This window comes from Taudactylus pleione, unplaced genomic scaffold, assembly GCF_031769625.1.
Source record: "Taudactylus pleione unplaced genomic scaffold, aTauple2 ptg000026l, whole genome shotgun sequence".
Lineage (NCBI taxonomy): Eukaryota > Metazoa > Chordata > Amphibia > Anura > Myobatrachidae > Taudactylus > Taudactylus pleione.
In genome coordinates, this window is record NW_028284428.1 from 12,197,676 (window position 1) to 12,217,681 (window position 20,006).

Genomic DNA, 20,006 nt, shown 5'->3' on the forward strand with positions numbered 1-20,006 from the left:
TTTAGTGTAAAAATGTGTTGGTAAATGGAGCCCATTGCAAGAGCCATAGATAGATAGATAGATAGATAGATAGATAGATAGATAGATAGATAGATAGATAGAGATATACTGTATAGCAATAGTGTGAGAGAGAGGGGGAAGGGTGAGAGAGGGAGGAAGGGACAGGGAGAGATACAGACAGAGTGGGGGAAGGGAAAGACAGAGAGGGAGAAGAGAGAGAGGGAGGGAGGAGGGGACAGAGGGACATGGAGAGAGATAGAGAGAGAGAGGAAGGGGAGAGAGAAAAGGAGGTATAGAGAGAGGAATAAATAGACGGAGTGAGAGAGGAAATGGAAGAGAGAGAGAGAGAGAGAGATAGAGAGAGAGAGGAAGGGGAGAGAGAAAAGGAGGTAGAGAAAGAGAGAGAGAGAGAGAGAGAGAGAGAGAGAGGAATAAATGGACAGGGAGTGAGAGAGGAAATGGAAGAGAGAGAGAGAGAGGGAGGAGGGGACAGAAAAAGAGCACACAGAACCTGTTGCAGCAGCTGCAGCAGCATCAGCTTTCTGATGGGGCGGGCACTTTGTGGCAATAGACCCCGCCCCCTACCTGTACACCCGCAAAATGCGTTATTAAGGGGGCGGGGCTTCCATAGTCAATCACGTTCACGGACTCCATCAGGTCCACCGACCACCGGTCCATCAGTGAGAGTGGCTGGCAGTGTGCTGTGTGTGTAATGCTGCAAGGAGCTGGCCAGGAAGTGTTCAGAGTGCCCAGGCTCCAGCCAATATTTGCGGTGGTGTGGGGGCCCCCAAGGTGTGGGGGCCCCTGGGTGACCGCCTCGTCCACCCCGCCTATAATCCGGCCCTGTGAACCTGTCACCATTACCCACTCAATTTCCTTAATTCTGTTAATCTTATTTTTCACCCACTGTCAACCTATCAAAAAGGAATACAGATGTGTCCTCTTACATCCTTGCCGGACGCGCTACAAACGTGCGCACGCATCGTGCCATGCGGTTACCTGCAGCAGCGTATACTATGGTACGCTATGGCGCCCACTGCAATCGCACCATGCAATCCTATGGCGTTGCAGGTGCGAACACAGTGCGCGTACCCGCACGTGGGCGCAGTCCATGCGTGGAGCGATTTGCTGCTTAAGCCGCAAAGATGTAGCAGGACACATCTGTAGGTGCCTGAGAGATGGAAGTTATGTAGGTGTGTCTCATGACATACAGTAAGTCTTTTTGTCGTAATTTTCACAGTAAGAGAGAGAATTAAGAATTACAAGATGGGGCAGGTAATTAAATCCACCATCTAGTACACCACAAAGAAATACAAGTATACACATTTGGAAAGGATACTTTCAAGTACGAATGGCATTGGTTTACAAAAGGAAAAAAAATACTACTAACTCGTTTCATCTTGAAGATACTTTGAATTTAGGCGAATTAAAGGTTGCCAAGGTTAGTGTAAATTTTTTGCTGCAGTGAGACTGTCTGAATATTAAACTGAAGTACAGTAATTGCCCTGTATATCATCTATTTTCCTGGAGAACCCATTCAGCTGACCCTCAATTCATATCTGAGTTACAGATTTGTCCTCATACACTATTGCCGCAGTTACGCCAAGCAGCGTGCCAGGTCCCGTGCAACCCGGATTGAACTGAGCATCTGTTTTCGCTTTATTGCTCAAATGTTCATCTTAGTCGACAAAACCACTTCAGGAGACTGCACTGATTAATTCAATATGCAACACTTTTATACTGTATCTGTGTACAACTGAGGTTGCATCTGTATACGATGCAGAGGCCGCTGTTTTTTTCACGCCAATTTCCATTGTAGATTCAGACTCAAGCCCGTATTCAATTAGAAGCGAAAAGCCGAGATACGCGGAAAAGTATCGCTGATCTCAGCTTTTTGCGTGTCGGAAACTTATCTCTGTATTCATTTCCAAATGGTTATCATGTACGCAGAAAGTCAATGCAATGTAATAGGCAAAAAAGATTTGCCTCTGAATAGCAGGAGAAAAGAAGTGCAAATTTTTATTTTGGGGTGCAAAGGTGGGGAAACCACTCAGAACCCTTGGGACAGCCCCCAAAGGATAACTGTGTCAAAAAATCCCTAAAAAAAGTTAAGAACACCCCGAAAAAAGTACTTTCATTTTGGGGACAAAAAAGTATAAAGTGGGGGGACAAGCATAAAAACTAGCGAAATATACTTTTGGGGGGTCTGCAAGGATGGGTCAATTGTTTTTTTGCTTGCAACAGGTGCGTTTTTCGTGTTTTTTTTAACTTCACTTTAGTGACTTTAAAATATGCTAGCACTCATTTTCAAGTACCCCAATTTTGACAGGACTACTTATTTTCCCCCAAAAATACTGCTTAATGCCATTCTTCACCACTTGTGTAAAGACGCTAATAAGAAGCTATTGAAACAACTTCAGTACCCCAAATAGCTATATTAGGGCTATTCGGACACATTGATCCCCAATGTTAGTGCATCTTTTTGGAGGGTTCAGGCTGATTTCCCCATTTCTAACAACACTTTCCGCCTGTTCCGACTTCGCGGTTTGGTTTGGAATTGAATAGGGCGAATAGCGGGGGCACGCACAATGAGTTTCCGCGTCCAAACCACGAGATATAGGCAGAAAGTCGGGCAGGTGAAACTTTATCGCAGACGCAAAACTAATTGAATACGGGCCATCGTCGAAATGCGAGTAAGGGACACATTTGAGCAGATAAAACGCAAAAAAGTCGCCACACCACTCTGCACAGCTCACTTAAACCAGGCATCTCGCACAACATGGTGTATTGAGGCTAGGCGTATGAGGACGCATTGGTAATGTAAGAAAACAAATACAAGTATAAGTAAAAGTGCTAATGAAGAATACAAGGCGCTTGCTGCTGTCTAGTACTATTTTTTATTTGAATTTTGGGACTATATTGTGAGTTCTTCAACATTTTTAATTCTCTGATAGAGCCTGCCTTAGCCTGCTGCCTATTTGCTATACAGATTATAAAATTGGTTTAATTTAAATATTTGTACCAAGACCCCCCTGGACAGCAGTGACAATTATGATACTTAAATAGGTTTTCCCATGCAAGCATTTGGATACCCTCCTCCAGAAAGCCTGCATTTGCCCCTGACATGCCACCCAGACTTCCCATGATTTCTAAAATAGCACCAGATGCCTTCAGATCCCCACCTGTCACAAAATGTCCCCACATGCAGATACCAACTTGCCATTATATATCCTAAGGGCCCACATGTACCCAATGGTCTACCACAACTGTGATCTCCCCCCATGTTTCCTGCATGCCACTCAGACTTTACTACTTGCCAAAACGACAAGCCCCATATGACCCGCGAATCACGCCATTACGCTGCGAGAGGGCGGGGCTTAATGAAGTGAGCAGCAGCTGCATAGAATATAAGTGTATGTATACTGTTTTATATACAGTCAGGTGCATAAATATTGGGACATTGTCAGAATTTTCATATTTTGGCCTCTATTCACCACCACACCACTCCCCTTAAAAAGTGGGAGGCACCTATAGAAACCATTGTAATTCCTACACCGTTCACCTGATTTGGATGTAATTACCCTCAAATTAAATCTTAAAGTCTGCAGTTAAAGCACATCTTTTTTGTTTCATTTCAAAGCCATTGTGGTGGTGAATAGAGGCCAAAATATGAAAATTATGTCAATGTCCCAATATTTATGCACCTGACTGTATGTGTATGTATCATACATGCCTACTCTCCCGATTTGGTCGGGAGCCTCCCGAAAATTGGTCGCTTCTCCCGCCCCCCGGAAAAGTAGGCATGTCTCCCGGCCCCACCAGTCCCCTCCTCACAATACTTACCCAAACACCCGCAGCGGGGGAGCTGATGACGCAATTCTCACTGAATCGCGTCATCATGACCCTGCCCCCTGCTCCACAATGCCGGAAATCTCAGCATTGTGTAGCAGGGGCTGGGCCAAAATGACACGAGCAAGTGGATCCGCCTTAGCCCCGCCCCCAAACAGGGGTCAGCTTTTACAATCCCCTCCTGGAAGGGGCAGCCAGGATATCGGCAAGTATGGTATGTATGTGTTTATGTGTATGTGTTATTGTATATACAGTATGTGTTAGTGTGTGTATACTGTGTATGTGTTAGTGTGTGTATGTGCTAGTGTGTGTATACTGTCTATGTATGTGTTTGTGTGTGTATACTGTATATGTGTGTATTAGTGTGTATGTTATATATAATTTGTATGTTTGCTACATATATATATTATATATATGTGTGTGCGTGTTTAACGTGTGGTGGGGGAGGCTGAGGCTCCATGTGGCTTGGCCCCCACAAGCCTTAATCCGGCCCTGAATGTAGGCATCAGGATGCCGCTGTCAGTCTATTGAAAGCCGGCATGCCACTGTCGGGATAGCATACCGATTCCCTCACACACACACCTACCTCCCAAAATTTTGAAAACAGGAAATCAGAACAGGTATTCTAGGGTCTAGCTCAGTGTTGGCTAACCTTGACACTCCAGCTGTTATGGAACTACATAACCCAGCATGCACTGCTACAGTTTTGCTATTAGGGCATGCTAAAACTGTGGCAGGGCACGCTGGGATATATAGTTCCACAACAGCTGGAGTGTCAAGGTTAGCCAACACTGGTCTAGCTACATCATAGTGGACAATACAAAAAATCCTCTCTGCTGCAGCTCTACAGAAGTTAGTCCACAGTGCAGTCAGCATGAAATGTGTCTGTGCAGGTGACTTAGCGTTCACTCTTCTCAGCGGGACTATTCTTAGCAACAACTGTGGTATCCGCCTCCTGCTTCACAACAATAGCAGGCGAAGCTGGAGAGGTCTCACAAATCCGGGTCTTAGCGCCGCGAGGAGACTTCAGGAGTTGGACTCGACAATGTGGAAGGCTGCATAGCCGATACGCGTTGGGAGGACACTTGCTGTTTCATCCAAGACAACTATACACATTGTCGAGTCCAACTCCTGTCGTCTCCTCGCGGCACCGAGTTGAGCCACCGCTACAGAACTGCTGAGCCCGGGGAAGTGCACGATCTCGCGAGAGTTCACTACCCGGAAGTCTCGCAGACCAACGGTGAGGACTCTGCTTCCCAGTCAGCGCGTGTATCCACACGCACTGACAGACATAGCGGAACGAGGGACCGGAAGACAGAAGACCGAAGAAGTGGATGTCGCCCACCCGGAGGTGAGCGGAAAAGGATGCTGAGGGTAAGTTTGTGCACCTGGGGGATACGGGACGCCGCCCCGCCAGACACATTCTTTCAACACCCCGCGTACACCACCAGACATTTACCATCTATATATCAGAGAGACCATTGGTGACTATAAACAGTCCACCATTTTCATAAATACTATAGATTACCTATCATACACCCAGAACATTGACTCTGAGACCAATACCCTATCGATACCTATAGTCCTAGTTCCTTTATTGGTATCTATATTCACTCATAACAGTGCACTTCTAAAAATCAACATATAAGGGCATCTGTGACCCTGATTTTTACAATAAATATATACCAAGCATATTGGATTATATTAGTCTGTGTAGCATATTTATTTCCATCTCTATCACATTGAGTGCAGCACTGATTAGATGTAGCACTGATCCATATCTATTTATATAGTGTATCTATCCCTATTGGATTTAATTAAAATCTTTCCATCGCACCAGTGTAGCGCCGACCTAATCTGATACTGTACTTATTGTTCTATAGTGGGTAAAGGGTATTCCCATTAAGGTCCGCAGCAAGCATGAACCATATACGAACCCCTTAGAATCCTAGCGCGGGTTTTCCCATCCCTTTGTTTCTGTCAATTCCCATTATATTGCTGCAGTCCTATACCTTCTGAAGAAACCGGGACCCAAATACCCGGAGAAACACGTCAAGGAGAGAATTGATAGCTCTGTCAGATATACGTCCACCCACCGTCTAAAAGACTGCCGCAATACATTGGGAATACCTGAATTTATTTACAGAGCTCAGAAGCAAATTATAAGCACTGAAACGAACATATATTTTATATTGTATCATTATATACCTTGTATAATTGTTTTATTAAAATACATTTTATTATCATCTGTGTTTCTTTCAAACAAGCGCTTCATCAAACTTTGTATCAATAGTATAAGTGCTTCATCTTTGTATAGATTCTTATTTTTAGCAGGTAGTAGATCCTGCTTTTTGGAGCTGCCAGTTTGAAATAGATTTATATCGATTGGTTGAGAGGCGCACCTACCCCACAAATTATATATTGTGCTGACTTGTATTGGCTTTCCTTGGTGTTCAGTAGCTGTATTACCTATCCTGACTCTCAGTTTCTGAGTTCCTCACTGGTTTCAGTTCCAGGTCTTGCGTCAGAGCTGTGCCAGAGTTTCAGCTTTCGCAAGTTGTACTCTGACTACAGAAGACTCCAATTCCTGGCTTGAGTTCTGAGTTCCTATCTACCAGTACTATACTATTCTGAGTTCTGGGGGTCAGCCTTGTCACTGGAGTATATTTCTGGTCTTCCTGGCCTTCACAGGTCACTAGACGAGGGGTTGCCCAGGGAACCTGGTCTGTTCACCCCGGTTCGAGTCTAGTATCCTTGTATATAGCTAGTCTGTGGTTCCTACATTGGCACTAGTGCACCTGGCTCCTGTTCATACCCATGAGCCATAATTTCATCAAGCCACCTTGTGTCCTAAGCACTTCAGTCAGACCTAAGGGTCCCGAGCTGGATCTACAAAATAACCAGACCGACATGAGGCTTTTTCTCCACGAAAAGTGGAGGTTTAGTACATGGACCCCTATGTCACTACTTCACTAAAGACAATACTCCCAACTTCCTGAGAGTAAGGATTTTGTAAATGCCCCACCATCTTTTGCCAGATCTTGAATAACTACATGGATGATCTTGCCCATCCTACTACCATGATCCGTAGATAAAGTACTTCTCTTTTTACAGTCTCTAAAGACATGTAAAGCTGGGTACACACTAAACGACATACACCAAGAACGATATTGGCTAACAATTCCCTTGAACTTCCCGCAGTCCCGGACAAACGATATAGTGCGTACACACTGAGCGATTTCACAAATGATCAAACTATATATCGTTCATCATTTGAGATTTCCATATTGTTGGTTTTCTGGCTATTTTAAATACTGGGCAGGTGTTACAGGAAGGAGTGGGCAGGACTTTCAGGAGGGGATAAATAGGCGGCGGCTATTTTACTCTTTGCATTTATGCTCTGTGGCTAGTTTGGCTAGGTTTATACCTGCTGAACGCTGTTACACTACTAGATTGCTCTGCTTTGTTTTTGGCTTGCCTTAACAAAATGTGTTTACTACTTTCTCTTGTGATGGATCCTTTTTGTTATCGAGTTATGGCATCATAAGGCTATGGTGTTAACTCATAGGGAGAGTTCCGCAACTTTCTGCGTATGGATGACGCCACCTTCCAGGAGTTGCTGAGTCTGGTGATGCCCTACATCCAGAGTCAGGATACCAGGATGCGGAAGGCCATACCTGCTGAGGAGAGGCTGATAGCAACCCAGCGTTTCCTGGCACCTGGCAAATCCCTGGCAGACATGAAGTATGGCTCCCTTATATCCTCTCAAGGTTTGGGTCTCATTATCCCAGAGACCTGCAAAGCTATCTTTACTGTCCTCATGCAGCAGTACTTTAAGGTGAGAAAATATTTGATGCCCATCAATGGTATATGCTACTGCCCACCAATGCATGCCCCCTACTGCTGTCCACCAATGGTATATGCTGCTGCCCACCAATGTGTGCCCCCTAAAATGTTACTGCTGCCCACCAATGTGTGTATGCTGCTTTCTACCAATGTGTGTATACCAATGTGTGCCACCCAACACTGATGTCCACCAATATGGTGTTGCCCACTGTGCAATTAAAAAAGCAACACAAGTTTTCTTTTTAAATGGTTTTTGTATTGAATCGTACACAAACAAGTGTAAAAATTATGTTGATGAAAACACTGTATAGTCATTTTTTTTTAATAAAACACAGCATGAAACCTGGATAAAAACAAATGATAAATTATAAAAACTCTTGTCTTCATCAAAAGAAAATTGTGCACTCAGCATTGCTGAGTAAATTCCACTTGAAGTGCGTGTGGAATATAGGCGCGGGTGCTGTTGGGTTGGTGGTTTGTAAGCACTGATAGTGGTGACTGGATTGGTGGCTGGCTGCTGAGGGTTTTGAACATTGCTGGAGGGATAGGTCGGTGTAGTAGGGGGGTGTCTTGCCTCTTGTGACACTATGACACATTGCTCAGATACCTTACAACTGAGACCACATACCATAGCATCGTATACCAAACATTGAAAGTGGAGGTGTTGTGTTGGGTCAATTTCTCTCATTTGGCTAGCTACATGAGACCCAAAGATGTCAAATCTGTTAGGTGGTTTCTGAAGAACCTCTTCTGCATGCTTTAAAAAGTGTTCAGTTGAGGCCATTGCAGTGCTGTTTTTTTGGGGTGTCATCCTTTGATGGGTGGCTGAGGTGTACAGATTTTCACCTCACTTTCCTCGACTTCTATTGGGTCATTGGTGGCATTGTCTAGATCCAGGTCTGGCCTAAATGTCTGTAAAATAATAAAGTTAGTTAAGATTCATGTATTTAATTTTGTTTGTTTTTTCATTATAGTTCCCTTCAAATGTGGAGGAATGGAAAAGTATTGCTAAGGAGTTCGAATCACTGGGGAATTTCCCTAACTGTGAGGGAGCTATTGATGGTAAACATGTGTGGATAACCCCACCTGCCAACAGTGGATCCTTATTGTCAGGATTCTGCCTGGGATTGGCTGTTACTTAACGCAGCACCGGCTTCCCCTCATTAGCAAGAGCAGTGAGACATCAGGTGCAGCGGTAGGTGACTTTGCTGAGTATTCTACCCGGGGCCCAGGTGACTGTCACGCAATCCTCCATATTGGAGTTCCTGCGGCGATGGTCATGGGCGCAGCCATCTTGGCTGAATCACCTGATAGATCCTTATCCAGTGGTAGCTGTGTCAGTTCTCAGCTGACTTGCTCATCCAATGGACAGCTACCTGGGGGTATAAACAGGACTGCAGGTGAACAGGGAATTGCCTGATCAACTTCGTTATTCCCAGATGGTTGCTTTTTGCTTCATCCAAGCTACACATGCAATCTTCCAGAGACTCTTCCCAGTATATGCTCTGTACATCTCCTATGTACTGAGTCCTAGTGTATTATTTACAAAGTGCCATATCCTTGTACAGCAGTGCTACAGAACACCTTGCCTGTGTGTGCTAATTCAAGTGCCTTTTCCTGTGTATTATTTACAAAGTGCCATATCCTTGTTGCAGCAGTGTGATAGAACACCTTTCTCCTGTTTGCTATTTATAAAAGCCTTATCCTTGTACAGCAGTGCTACAGAATACCTTGCCTGTGTGTGCTAATTCAAGTGCCTTTGCCTGAGTAATATTTACAAGTGCCATATTCTTATCTTTGTCTGTGTACAACTCCAGGTGCAACCTTTTGGTGCAGCAGTGCACCAGAATAGCTTTTGCCAGTGTACTCGGTATGCACAGTGGTGTACAAGTACAAATCCTCCTCCTCGATTCAGCAGCATATCCTCATTCCCCAGTATTAGCTGCAGAACATACTATTCAGTGGATTTCATTTCTCTGGTCTGCCACAGCACCTCTTCAGGAAACATCTCTATTGTGCTTCTCTGTACTAGTGGTACAGAGATTATATTTGCAGTGGGCTAAAGCCCAGGGATTCCCAATCGCATCGGATCCCTGACCTGGGGACAACGACCTGCTTGCCGGGTCCAGCTGAAACCCATATCCTGCTTGGAGGGGTCACTGGTGAACACCTCCCTGCAGGTTAGACTCCGCACCCTAGGTCAGGTCTCGCCAACTTCCGATGCTTGTGGACAAGGAGACTGAACATCCAGGCCCCTCGCTCCTGACTCCTTCTTTGACCTGGGACCACCACTTCCAGCCCCTCAGTAGGGGACTCCAGGACGCTAAACATGACACTTATAATTAATAAAGGATTGTTCATCATTGTCATGATGGCCATCATCAATGCAAACTATGAATTTATATTTGTGGACATTTGCAAGAATGGCCGTGCCTCTGATGCATGGTCCTTCAGGGAGGCACTTTTTTACGAAAGGTTCATCTCAAAAACCCTAAAGCTACCAACTGTTGAGGAAAGCAAGTATGGGCTAAATTTTGTATTCGTTGCAGATGAGGCCTTTGCACTGCATGAGCACATCATAAAGCCGTATGCGCAAAGGGGGCTGAACAAGGAGAAGTGTATTTTCAACCATCGGCTTTCTAGGGCACATCGTATAGTGGAGAACGCGTTTGGCATCCTCAGCAATCACTTCAGGATATTCCACACAGCCATAAACCTGCGTGTGGATAAGATAGAGTGGGTTGCCTTTCCATGCTGTGCCCTGCATAATTTTTTCCGGAGGAAAAGCATACCACAAAGCGCATGAAGTAGTGTCAGATTTGTCCTCCCACACCGAGGACATAGCTCGGTGGACTTCGGTTGCTGTAGCAGGGTTTCTTTAAGCGTCCACTGTACATGTAAAACCGGTCAGGGAAGGGTACCTGACCTATGTGGTGTGGGGCAGTAAATTGGGTGGATAGGCAGCAGTGTACCTACCAATATTTGCTGAATGATGCAGCCAGGTAGCAGCTCCTTATATCCAGCCTGCGATAACCGTCTTCAGTGCAGAAAATGGCGATTGGGAGTGTCCAGGGAGTGGCTGTGATGACGTCCATTTCGTTCGTCTTGACTTGTTCGTATCGTACACACCAGACAATATGCACCTAGTCGAGATTTATTAAATTGTGCTGCAAGTATCGATGACAGAAGACCTTGCAAACGACCCACGGAAGCGTGCAACGCTAACGATATAGTGCGTACACACTGGACAATAAAACTAAATGATGTAATGATGTGTCGTTATCAGCATTCTTTTCAAATATCGTCTAGTGTGTATGCAGCTTTAAACTGATTCTCTGTTCTTGCTTACAACTCCAGTTCTAGATGGTCACAATGTTTCTAAGCAAAATTTGCATTTGTGGCCAGTTAGTGCTTAGAGCAGAGGTTCCCAAACTGTGGTGCTGCAGGTTAGAGGTCCAGGAACAAATCAAATTATTTATGATCAATGTGATAGGAAAAACAAGTGCTGGTGGCTGCCAATCATAAAATATGTGGACAAACAGTAGGGGAACCCTGTCCACCACCACATAACTGAATTTAAAGATGACAGGTGCACACAATTTCAGTAATTTAAAACTCTTTGGCTTAGGGGTGCCGTAAAAAAAATGCTGATACCCTAGGGTGCCATGGTTCAATAAAGTTTGGGAACCACTGGTTAGAGTGTGCACCTGCATTTTCTTTTCCTGCATGGCACTACAAGTCTCAGCATGGTAGCGCCTCTTATTATGTTTAAAATTGAGGTGTGCAGTCCAGCTCCTTCCTCCCCAATCCCACACCCTTTCCTCTGTACTTGTGTATATAAAATTCATTTGAATGTAGGGTCTTATTCTGCCTGGTACTAGCACCTCTCCAAATTTCTCTAAGGTGATTTTAATCAGCGCAGATTCCTGCTGTATACATATTCAAATGGGCACTATTATGGTAAGTCCTTGATAAAGTGACATAATGATCTAGTAATAGTATTAGGGATTTTAGGGACCCACCTGATGAGGTTCACCTTGACGTGGTAGATGGGCACACATTTTTGGCCAAACATGCGCCAAGAACCTCATTTACACTCCATGTCAATTGTAGAGTTTACCATCATTGTTTTGACGGAATCGGTATGAAATACCGACGGAGGAGATGCCGGCTGTCAATACACTGACAGCGGCATCCCGATGGCTCGAATCCCAACAGGGGAACAGGAAGTAATGTTCCTCTGTCCTATTTACACCATAACCCTAACCCTCCTATTTTGTACCCTCATACTAACCCTCCCTACCCTGCACCCTAACCCTCCCGGTAAGTGCCTAACCCTCCCCCCTTAGTGCCAAACCCTAACCTCCCTCTAGTGGTGCCTGAACCAAACCCCCCTATTTGGAGCCTAATCCTAAGTCCCCCTGGCATAGGCAAACGCAGGGGGGCATCCATCTGCCTGGAAACCCCCCTCCCCGACACACACAATACACTTTGTATGACTCATAATAAAACTGTTTGAGTACTAATTCTGCCCTCTTCATGGACTGGCCACATTCGCTCTAAAATCAAGCATTTGGAAACCCCCTCTAGATATCCTGCGTTTGCCACTTTCTGGGGTGCCTAAACCTAACCCCTCCTCGTGACTGATACTTACCTTGCCCCAGTCTTCTTACAATCGGGATGCCGGCTGCCGGGTTTTCGGCATCGGCATGCACAGTCGGTGTTCTCTCACTGATCGGGATTCCGGAGCCAGGATTCTGGCAGCCTGATCGTCGGGATATTAATTACATCCCGTTTTGACTATCACTATTCTTAGTGCTTAGAGAGTGCATCTGCATTTTCTTTTTTTTCTACATCGCACTACAAGTCTCAGCATGGTAGCATCTCTTATTAAGTTTAAAATTAGGGCGTGCAGTCCAGCCCCCACCACCCTCATTCCTCCTATCTAGAATCATTACCTGGGTATAAGACAACGATCCCAGGTCCTCAAACTAGACATGCATTTTTCCTATCATAGGGCGTGATTCAGCTTCGGTCGTTGGTCTTCGTTCGCACGCACCCGGTCAATGTTTGCATTCTGCGCATGCGTATGCAACACATTGCGCATGCGCAAACCAGCCAATGCGATTGCGAACGCAGAGGATACACAAAGAAATGATTGAGAGCAAGTGCCGTTTGGGCGTGGTCAAAGGAACACAGCCGTGCCTGTGCATTTGAATGCCTTTACAGGGTCCAGCATAATTAAGCCCGAAGCGATGGCATACGCAGCCAGAGCTCTGCATGGCGACAGGAAGCTCCGCAGGTTGTGAGGCATGTCAAGCTCAACCACATCTATGTGTGTGGGTCCGATTTTGCTCGATTTTACCGATGTTTTCTCTCACTTGCGGGTGTATGTATTGGGAAGTGGGCGGCTTTATAAGCTGGAGAGCATCTTGGTATAGTTCTGCAATCGCATTCATTTGCATATTTTCGCAGCGAGCGGGTGCGTGCGATTGCAGACTTGCGATCCGTGCTGAATCAGGCCCATAGTATGCTGTTGTTGATAGAGGATAGTGTGCTGTCCTTCAATAATTACATCCTTGAAAAATGTGACTTAGTTAATTGAACCTGAACACTTAATTGAAAAAGCATTTTGTACCTTTAAACGTGAATTTTCCAGTGCTCCAGCTTTAGGATTACCAAATTACACAAAACCTTTTACTCTATCCTGAAAGGGTTCCTTTTGCACAAATAATGATGTTAATTATCCTATGGTTTACTACAGTAAACTATTTGATCCTATAGTGCAAACATTTTCCCTTGTATGAAAGCTGTAGCTGTTGCTATTTTGCTAGAAGCCTCTGTTAATATCTTTTTGCATCTACACTCAGGGCCTGATTCAGAGCCGCTCACTATTTGCAGTCGTTCGTTTAAAAAAAAGGGGTGGCTATTCAAATAAACCGTTCGCACTTTGCGGTCTGTTCCCGCCTCTAAGTCTGAACAAGCGAGCAAAACTTGCGGTCGAAATTTTTAAAAATGTTTGCTATTTATTAGATTAATCGAGTACATCGACCAGCATATGAACTGCTCGCTATTCTTGTGGTTGGTTTTTTTCAACCGCTATTTTGCGAGTAGTTCTGACTAAAAAAAAAACCAAGTGACGTGGTCGCTGACGCTGCTGTATTAATTATGCACACCCATAAAACGCCCGTTTTGACCTTTAAGCACGCCTGCGTTCTGAATTCCACTCCCCGTTTTCAAGCACCCTCCCCTGTTACCACCCACATACGCCTCCTCCTGTCACTCAAAATAGCAGACATTCGCTATTTTGCGAACAAACGAGTTTCGGCCGCACTGACTGATTCGCGCATGCGTAATACAATCCGTACGCATGCGCAGTTGTGCGAACATCGCTCAGTGCGAACGAGCGGCCGCTTACGAGCGGCTCTGAATCAGGCCCTCAGTCACTAAAGCTGGGCATACACGTCCAGATAAAATGTCTGTCAGACCGACAGACATTTTATCTGGCAGCCTGCCAGCCGCAGATGTCCGCGGCATACACTGTGAGAGATCTCAGTGTATCAGCCCGACATCTGCGCTCCGCCCCCGGGGGAGGAGACATTTCCCTGTTCCTTCCATGGGAAGGAACACAGGAAATATCTGTCTGTCAGCCGTGGCTAGGCATACACTGCCTGATGCGGCCGACAGTTTACCTGTTAAATATCGCATCAGACGGGCATGCTGGACAATCCGGCATGCCCGACCGAGCAATATTTAACCCTCGGTCGCCCGCACACACTCTACAATTATCGGGGCAATCCGCGGATATCGGGCGGATCGCCCCGATAATTGTAGTGTGTATGGCCAGCTTTACTGTTGCTGTTGGTCCCTCCTGCCGTATCCGAGCTTCTCTTTAAGATTACAACATAACAAATTTCTGCCAGAAGGCTTACCAAGTATACATTTCCTCTCTTCACCTCAATATTCTATCGCTTAATCCAGCTTTGTTGCTATCTTCAACTCACTACACAAAGATTAAATCTCAAACATACCTACAGTATATAAAAATATATATATAGTTTCTGCTGACGAGTCAAAGGATATTGCAACACTCCAATTTGGGCCTCCTATTTTTTTCTGGTTGTAGCTTGCAAACAGACAATCTCTGTAAATCACTGGATGGTCCCCAGATAGTTCCCTAGGTCTTGCTCCTACAGTTTGCTCATGTACACTGTGGGAGTGGGACAATACACATGAGCAAAGGAGTAATGATTTCTGCTGTACACCAGGACTGGATTACCTTGACATTCACATTCCTGGCATTAACATCCAGTCCGCAACAGTATTGTCAGACTTACAATGTTGGTAAGTCTCATAAAACACAAGCTATACAGCCTTTATTATGAGGCCAAGTGGTAAATCTGCAAATTGATTTTATGTTATGCCTTTGAATATGCTTTGTATATGTTTTGTATGTATGCAGGACAGACTGAGGCCGACCGGTGTACACTAGCAAACACCATCACATACTTAGGACTGTGAATTCGGATAGGTGTATACATGGGATCCGGTCAGACTGTTAACAATCAGTATGTCGACAGGTTCTGAATGTCGACAGCAATATAAATGTCTACATGGTTAAAATGTTGACATGTTCATACTGTCAACTGTAACATGTCGACACCAGAATGTCAGTATACAGTTTTTGGCTTATTTTTCGGGTGTGCTTTAGATTTAGAGTTAGGGGTTAGAGTTAGGCTTAGGGGTTAAAGTTAGGCTAAAATAAGTACAAAACTGTACGTCAATATACCGGTGTTGACATGTTAAATGTTTACATTATGAACATGTCAACATTTTAACCATGTCGACATTCTGAATGTTGTCTTTTCATACCACACCCCATACACACTATTAGCAGGAAAGGTAACATAAAAACCATGCACATCCTGGAAAAAAACCCAGAAATTTCATTATTCATATTGCCCTCACGCTTTCTAAAAAGTAGAAAGGATAAACAAGTGTTTAAAAAAAAATTAGCAACAACAAAATACATATATTTTATGCTGTATGTTATTCTGATTTTATTGGAATTATGCTGATATGTTCTGTGTGCTATTGATTCTATTGCTTCAAATAAAAATATTTAAAGCAAAAAAATAAATAAAATGTGCAAATACGGTTACGCTGGCCATACACCTGCGTGACCAGCATCAGATCAGATACACCATCCGACTCCCCAGAGCTCCCTGGCAGTCCCAGCGGTATATCTGTTTTTCTTAGCACACGATCTGTCATGCGATCGATCATGTGCCTCACATTGAAATTACATGAATGGACGCACGATGGATCGCATGCACAAAATAAACGGTACGATCTGCACACAATACGTTGGAACATATGGGCTGCACATCTGATCATACGATCCGTTTTAGGAGCTGCGGGAGCGCGCATCGGATTGTGTCTTACTCCAAAAATACACGATTTCCACAGGATCCATCGTAAGACTCATCGAAAATCGGGCAATCAGTGCAAAATCGTGCAGGTGAATGGCCAGCATTAGAATAGTCTGATGTATTGCCTGTAGTCCTAATAAAAATTATGTGCACCATTAACAGATGGACTGGATTAAGTCTATGAGATTCCATTTCTGTTACTGTCTTTACCTCTTGACCTGCAACTGACTAATGAACTTACTCTAGACTACAGTATGGTACTAATCAAATGTGACAAATGTTCCACCTACAGGCCTGTGAAAGGAATCAGAACAGCTTTGTACCCTATAGGACCTGGAGAATAGGCCTACATCTAAGTGCATCACAGTACAAGTAATTAAACTAAAGCAAAATACTCTAAAAATATAGTACGTGCCTGACTTAGAATTTCTGCATATTTTCAGTTGCACTCATTTAGGATATGTGCTGCTTTAACCCCTTCACTGCAGAGAACGAGTGGCGCTCATCCCCCGGATATACAGATTGCAGAGGATGAGCCTCAATCGCCCTCCGCAGCGAGGGGCTGCATTACAAAAAAAAAGTCTTTACATTAGGACTGATGGAGATTCCTGTGTTTTCTGTATATGGGGGAGGGCACTAAAGGTTTTACTGAGTGTATGCAAAATGCGACAAATTGCATTCTACACTTTATATTACAGCAATATATATATATATATATAGAAGGGGAACAGGATAAGCACTTAAGAAGACTTTTATTTATTTTGCATATCGGTGGTTACCCATATTTGGGATACTTCCTTCTTGCCATCAAACTCCTACTGTACCTTGCCCTCTGGTAGGCTCTGAAATGTTAAACTGACCAATAGGCAAAGCAGATAAATATTTGCTGAACACATTTGAATAGCATCTCAGTCTACAGATTATATCCATTCACAACTTTGTATGTGCTATTGAAGAAAGATATGACCATAGAATTAGAGGGCAAATACAACCAAATTACCCATTTAGTTTGTTGATTTCTATTCCTAAAAGTCACTGAGCCTATTTAATATTTAGCTTTTTCCCAGACTTAGAATACGCTTATACGGTATATGGTCCAAGCATGCTTAACATCTATATGGTCCACGCATGCTTAACATCTATCCACCTCCATGTTAGAAAACTATTCCACCAATCTACTACCCATTTGGTAAAGTCATTCTTACTCTAATTTCCCCTGAATATTCGGTTTTATTGCCACATCCCTGCCCATTCATCTAATCTAAGTATAGGCCAGGACTCAAATTTGGACCACATATCTCCACCTGTGTGTCAATCCTGCTAAATATCATCTGCAGAAATACATATTTTCCCCTCCAATAACAATAGTAACTTATTAAAAAAGACTGATACAAATAGAAATTCCTGGGTCCCCTTACTCCACTGGTACACTCTCCCTCTTATGAATGCTTTCTGTATGCTGCAACATAGGCCAGATCAGCCTATGTATTACCCCTACATGTGCATGATGCTATACATAATTCAGCTACTAATACCATTCACACGCCTTTGCAGAATCGAAGACATTGCAGATGAAGCTGTAATTCTGGAAGAAGATATTTTTATCTCTGCACAGCAGATTCCTATGAGTAATTCTAGTGAAGAACACTGCAACAATTGTATTTCTTTACCTGAAATTCATAACAGAACAATGGCAAATATAAAAAGTCATCTAGTCAAGTTGTGTGTATGGGAACATTTACATGTACAGATGAAGCTCTTTTGGCTTAGAAGAACAGTGAGCTCTAGCACTTATCTATATGCTATGTCAGCCCCATCCACTCTTAATTCTTTAAATGGCCAGGATAGAGGCACTCATGACGATTAGACCACTTGGCAATTGGCCCCGATGTATGAAAATGACTAGTACCTCTTTTATAAACGGCAGCTTGTATTATGTAAGGCAGCGTGTACAAGACCATGCAAGTAGTTCCCCTATGAGATCAGTATGTGTCTTATATATACTAACTATATCAGTTACTCTGCAATTCCAATTATGTGAGATAATGAATTCCAAATTTGTACAGGCTGGTGTTTTAAGATTATTCCAAATGATTACAAGAAATTTAGTTGAAATTCATGAGCTGAACCCTAAGGGTTATATATTCTACAGCAAACTTATTTCCCTGGAAAACATGTCCTTATAATTCTAAAAAAAATATGTGCAAACATCAAAGCTAACTAGAATGGTCTTTTTTATAGAAAAAATTCTAAATAATAATTACATCAAATATTTATTTACTATCTCCTTTGGTAAATATCAAGCTGTTTTCTTCAATGATAGGGTTGTATGCATATATTTTAAAGATTGCTTCTATTTACATAACGCCTTATAGCTGTAAAAGACATATGTCAAACACTTCAGTGCATGAGTATGTTACACAGCTATGGTACATATGTTTTTGAGCCTACACACGGAGTAAGAGGCTGATGTTGGTTGAGAATGTATTTTTGGTGCCCATTTTTCTGTTTTGTTTGCACTGTAAGTTTGTGCGCATATAGCCATATGCAGATTTGGTTGCATGTTACACTTAAGTCACCTTAAGCCATACTTGTCTACTCTACAGGAACCTGTGGGAAACTACTGAGTTTTCGGTTGGCCCCCGCACTTCCGGAAGAGTGGACACTTCTCCCACATCCCACCCATTTCCTAGTGAAGCGGGCAAAATGGGGAGTATTTTCCCGAGGATTTGCAATCCGCAAGTAGAGGGAGGGGCCTAATGATGCAATTCTTTAAATATGTGTGATTCACTGCATTTTACAGTGAGGGGTGGGGCTTAATGGCATGTATAGTCTGGCTTTACCCCTCCCCCATTGCCGCCCACCTGCATCTCCTCCGGGAGAGGAAAACCAGAAAAACTCAGAAAGTAGGTAAATATGTCTTCAGCTTAGAGAGGCAGATCAGGGAAGGGGGAATGCAAGAGTTGACTGAGTACAGTAAGGACACGTTCACACAAATTCAACTCATGGAGACCACAATAAAGACGCATATACACTAGTCAGGAGGGATGTATTTTGTGGGTACTTAACCCAATGTGCAAAATATGAACTCATTTTGATGACAATTGTCAGGCTCTTCTGCATGTCTCTGTGTGTGTCTTAATGAGAGTTACCACCTTTTTATCATATCATATTTTTGGACGGGGCATGACCTGGGTGAGATGGGCTCTGTGCTGCCGCGATTATTGATACATAGACCCCTAAGTACAATAAAAGGCCTCATTTCTAAGTTGCGGTGGCAACAGAGGTACCCATATATCTATTAATGGTTTCATTATGTAAATCAACTAAAGGACTCAGTATAGGAACATGGATACGTGCTAAGGGAGACACAGAAGAAAATGGTTTTATCTGGGTTATCTGAATCTTGATCAGGACAAATAATGATTATAAGGCAATAATAGCTGTGGATTCCAGGGAAAATGGACTGTCCAAGTCCAACAGCGAGCATTAAAAAGAGGTCAAGATCAGTCAAGTCCCTAATTAATAGCTTTGAAATAACACTGTCTCTGTCTACCTTGTCAGTTGAAGTCAAATGTTCAACATGGAATATGGAAAAGGCTAGATATGTGTATAAATTAAGCATTGTTCATTTTTTATCATTTAACGTTTACAAATCCATATAAAGGTCAAAAACAGCACAAAACAAAACAAAGCATGTCCCAGCATGCAGATATTTTGTTTATTTTCTCACGTTTCTCTCTCCCTTTCTTCCTCTTATGATCTCAGAAAATAATTTTAGATAGTAATCCTTATTTGTGTGGGACCATAAATAGCCATGCACCCAATCAGCACATTTCCATGGTAACCTCTCACATGCTCAGACGTGAATCTTTATTG

The 20,006-nt window shown here is 43.5% G+C and overlaps 1 protein-coding gene across 5 annotated transcripts in view; it reads right to left on the bottom strand.

Moving 5' to 3' along the window:
- CDKL5 (cyclin dependent kinase like 5) overlaps nucleotides 1–20,006 on the bottom strand; it is a 423,438-nt gene that overhangs the window by 244,900 nt on the left and 158,532 nt on the right. The window lies entirely within an intron of this gene.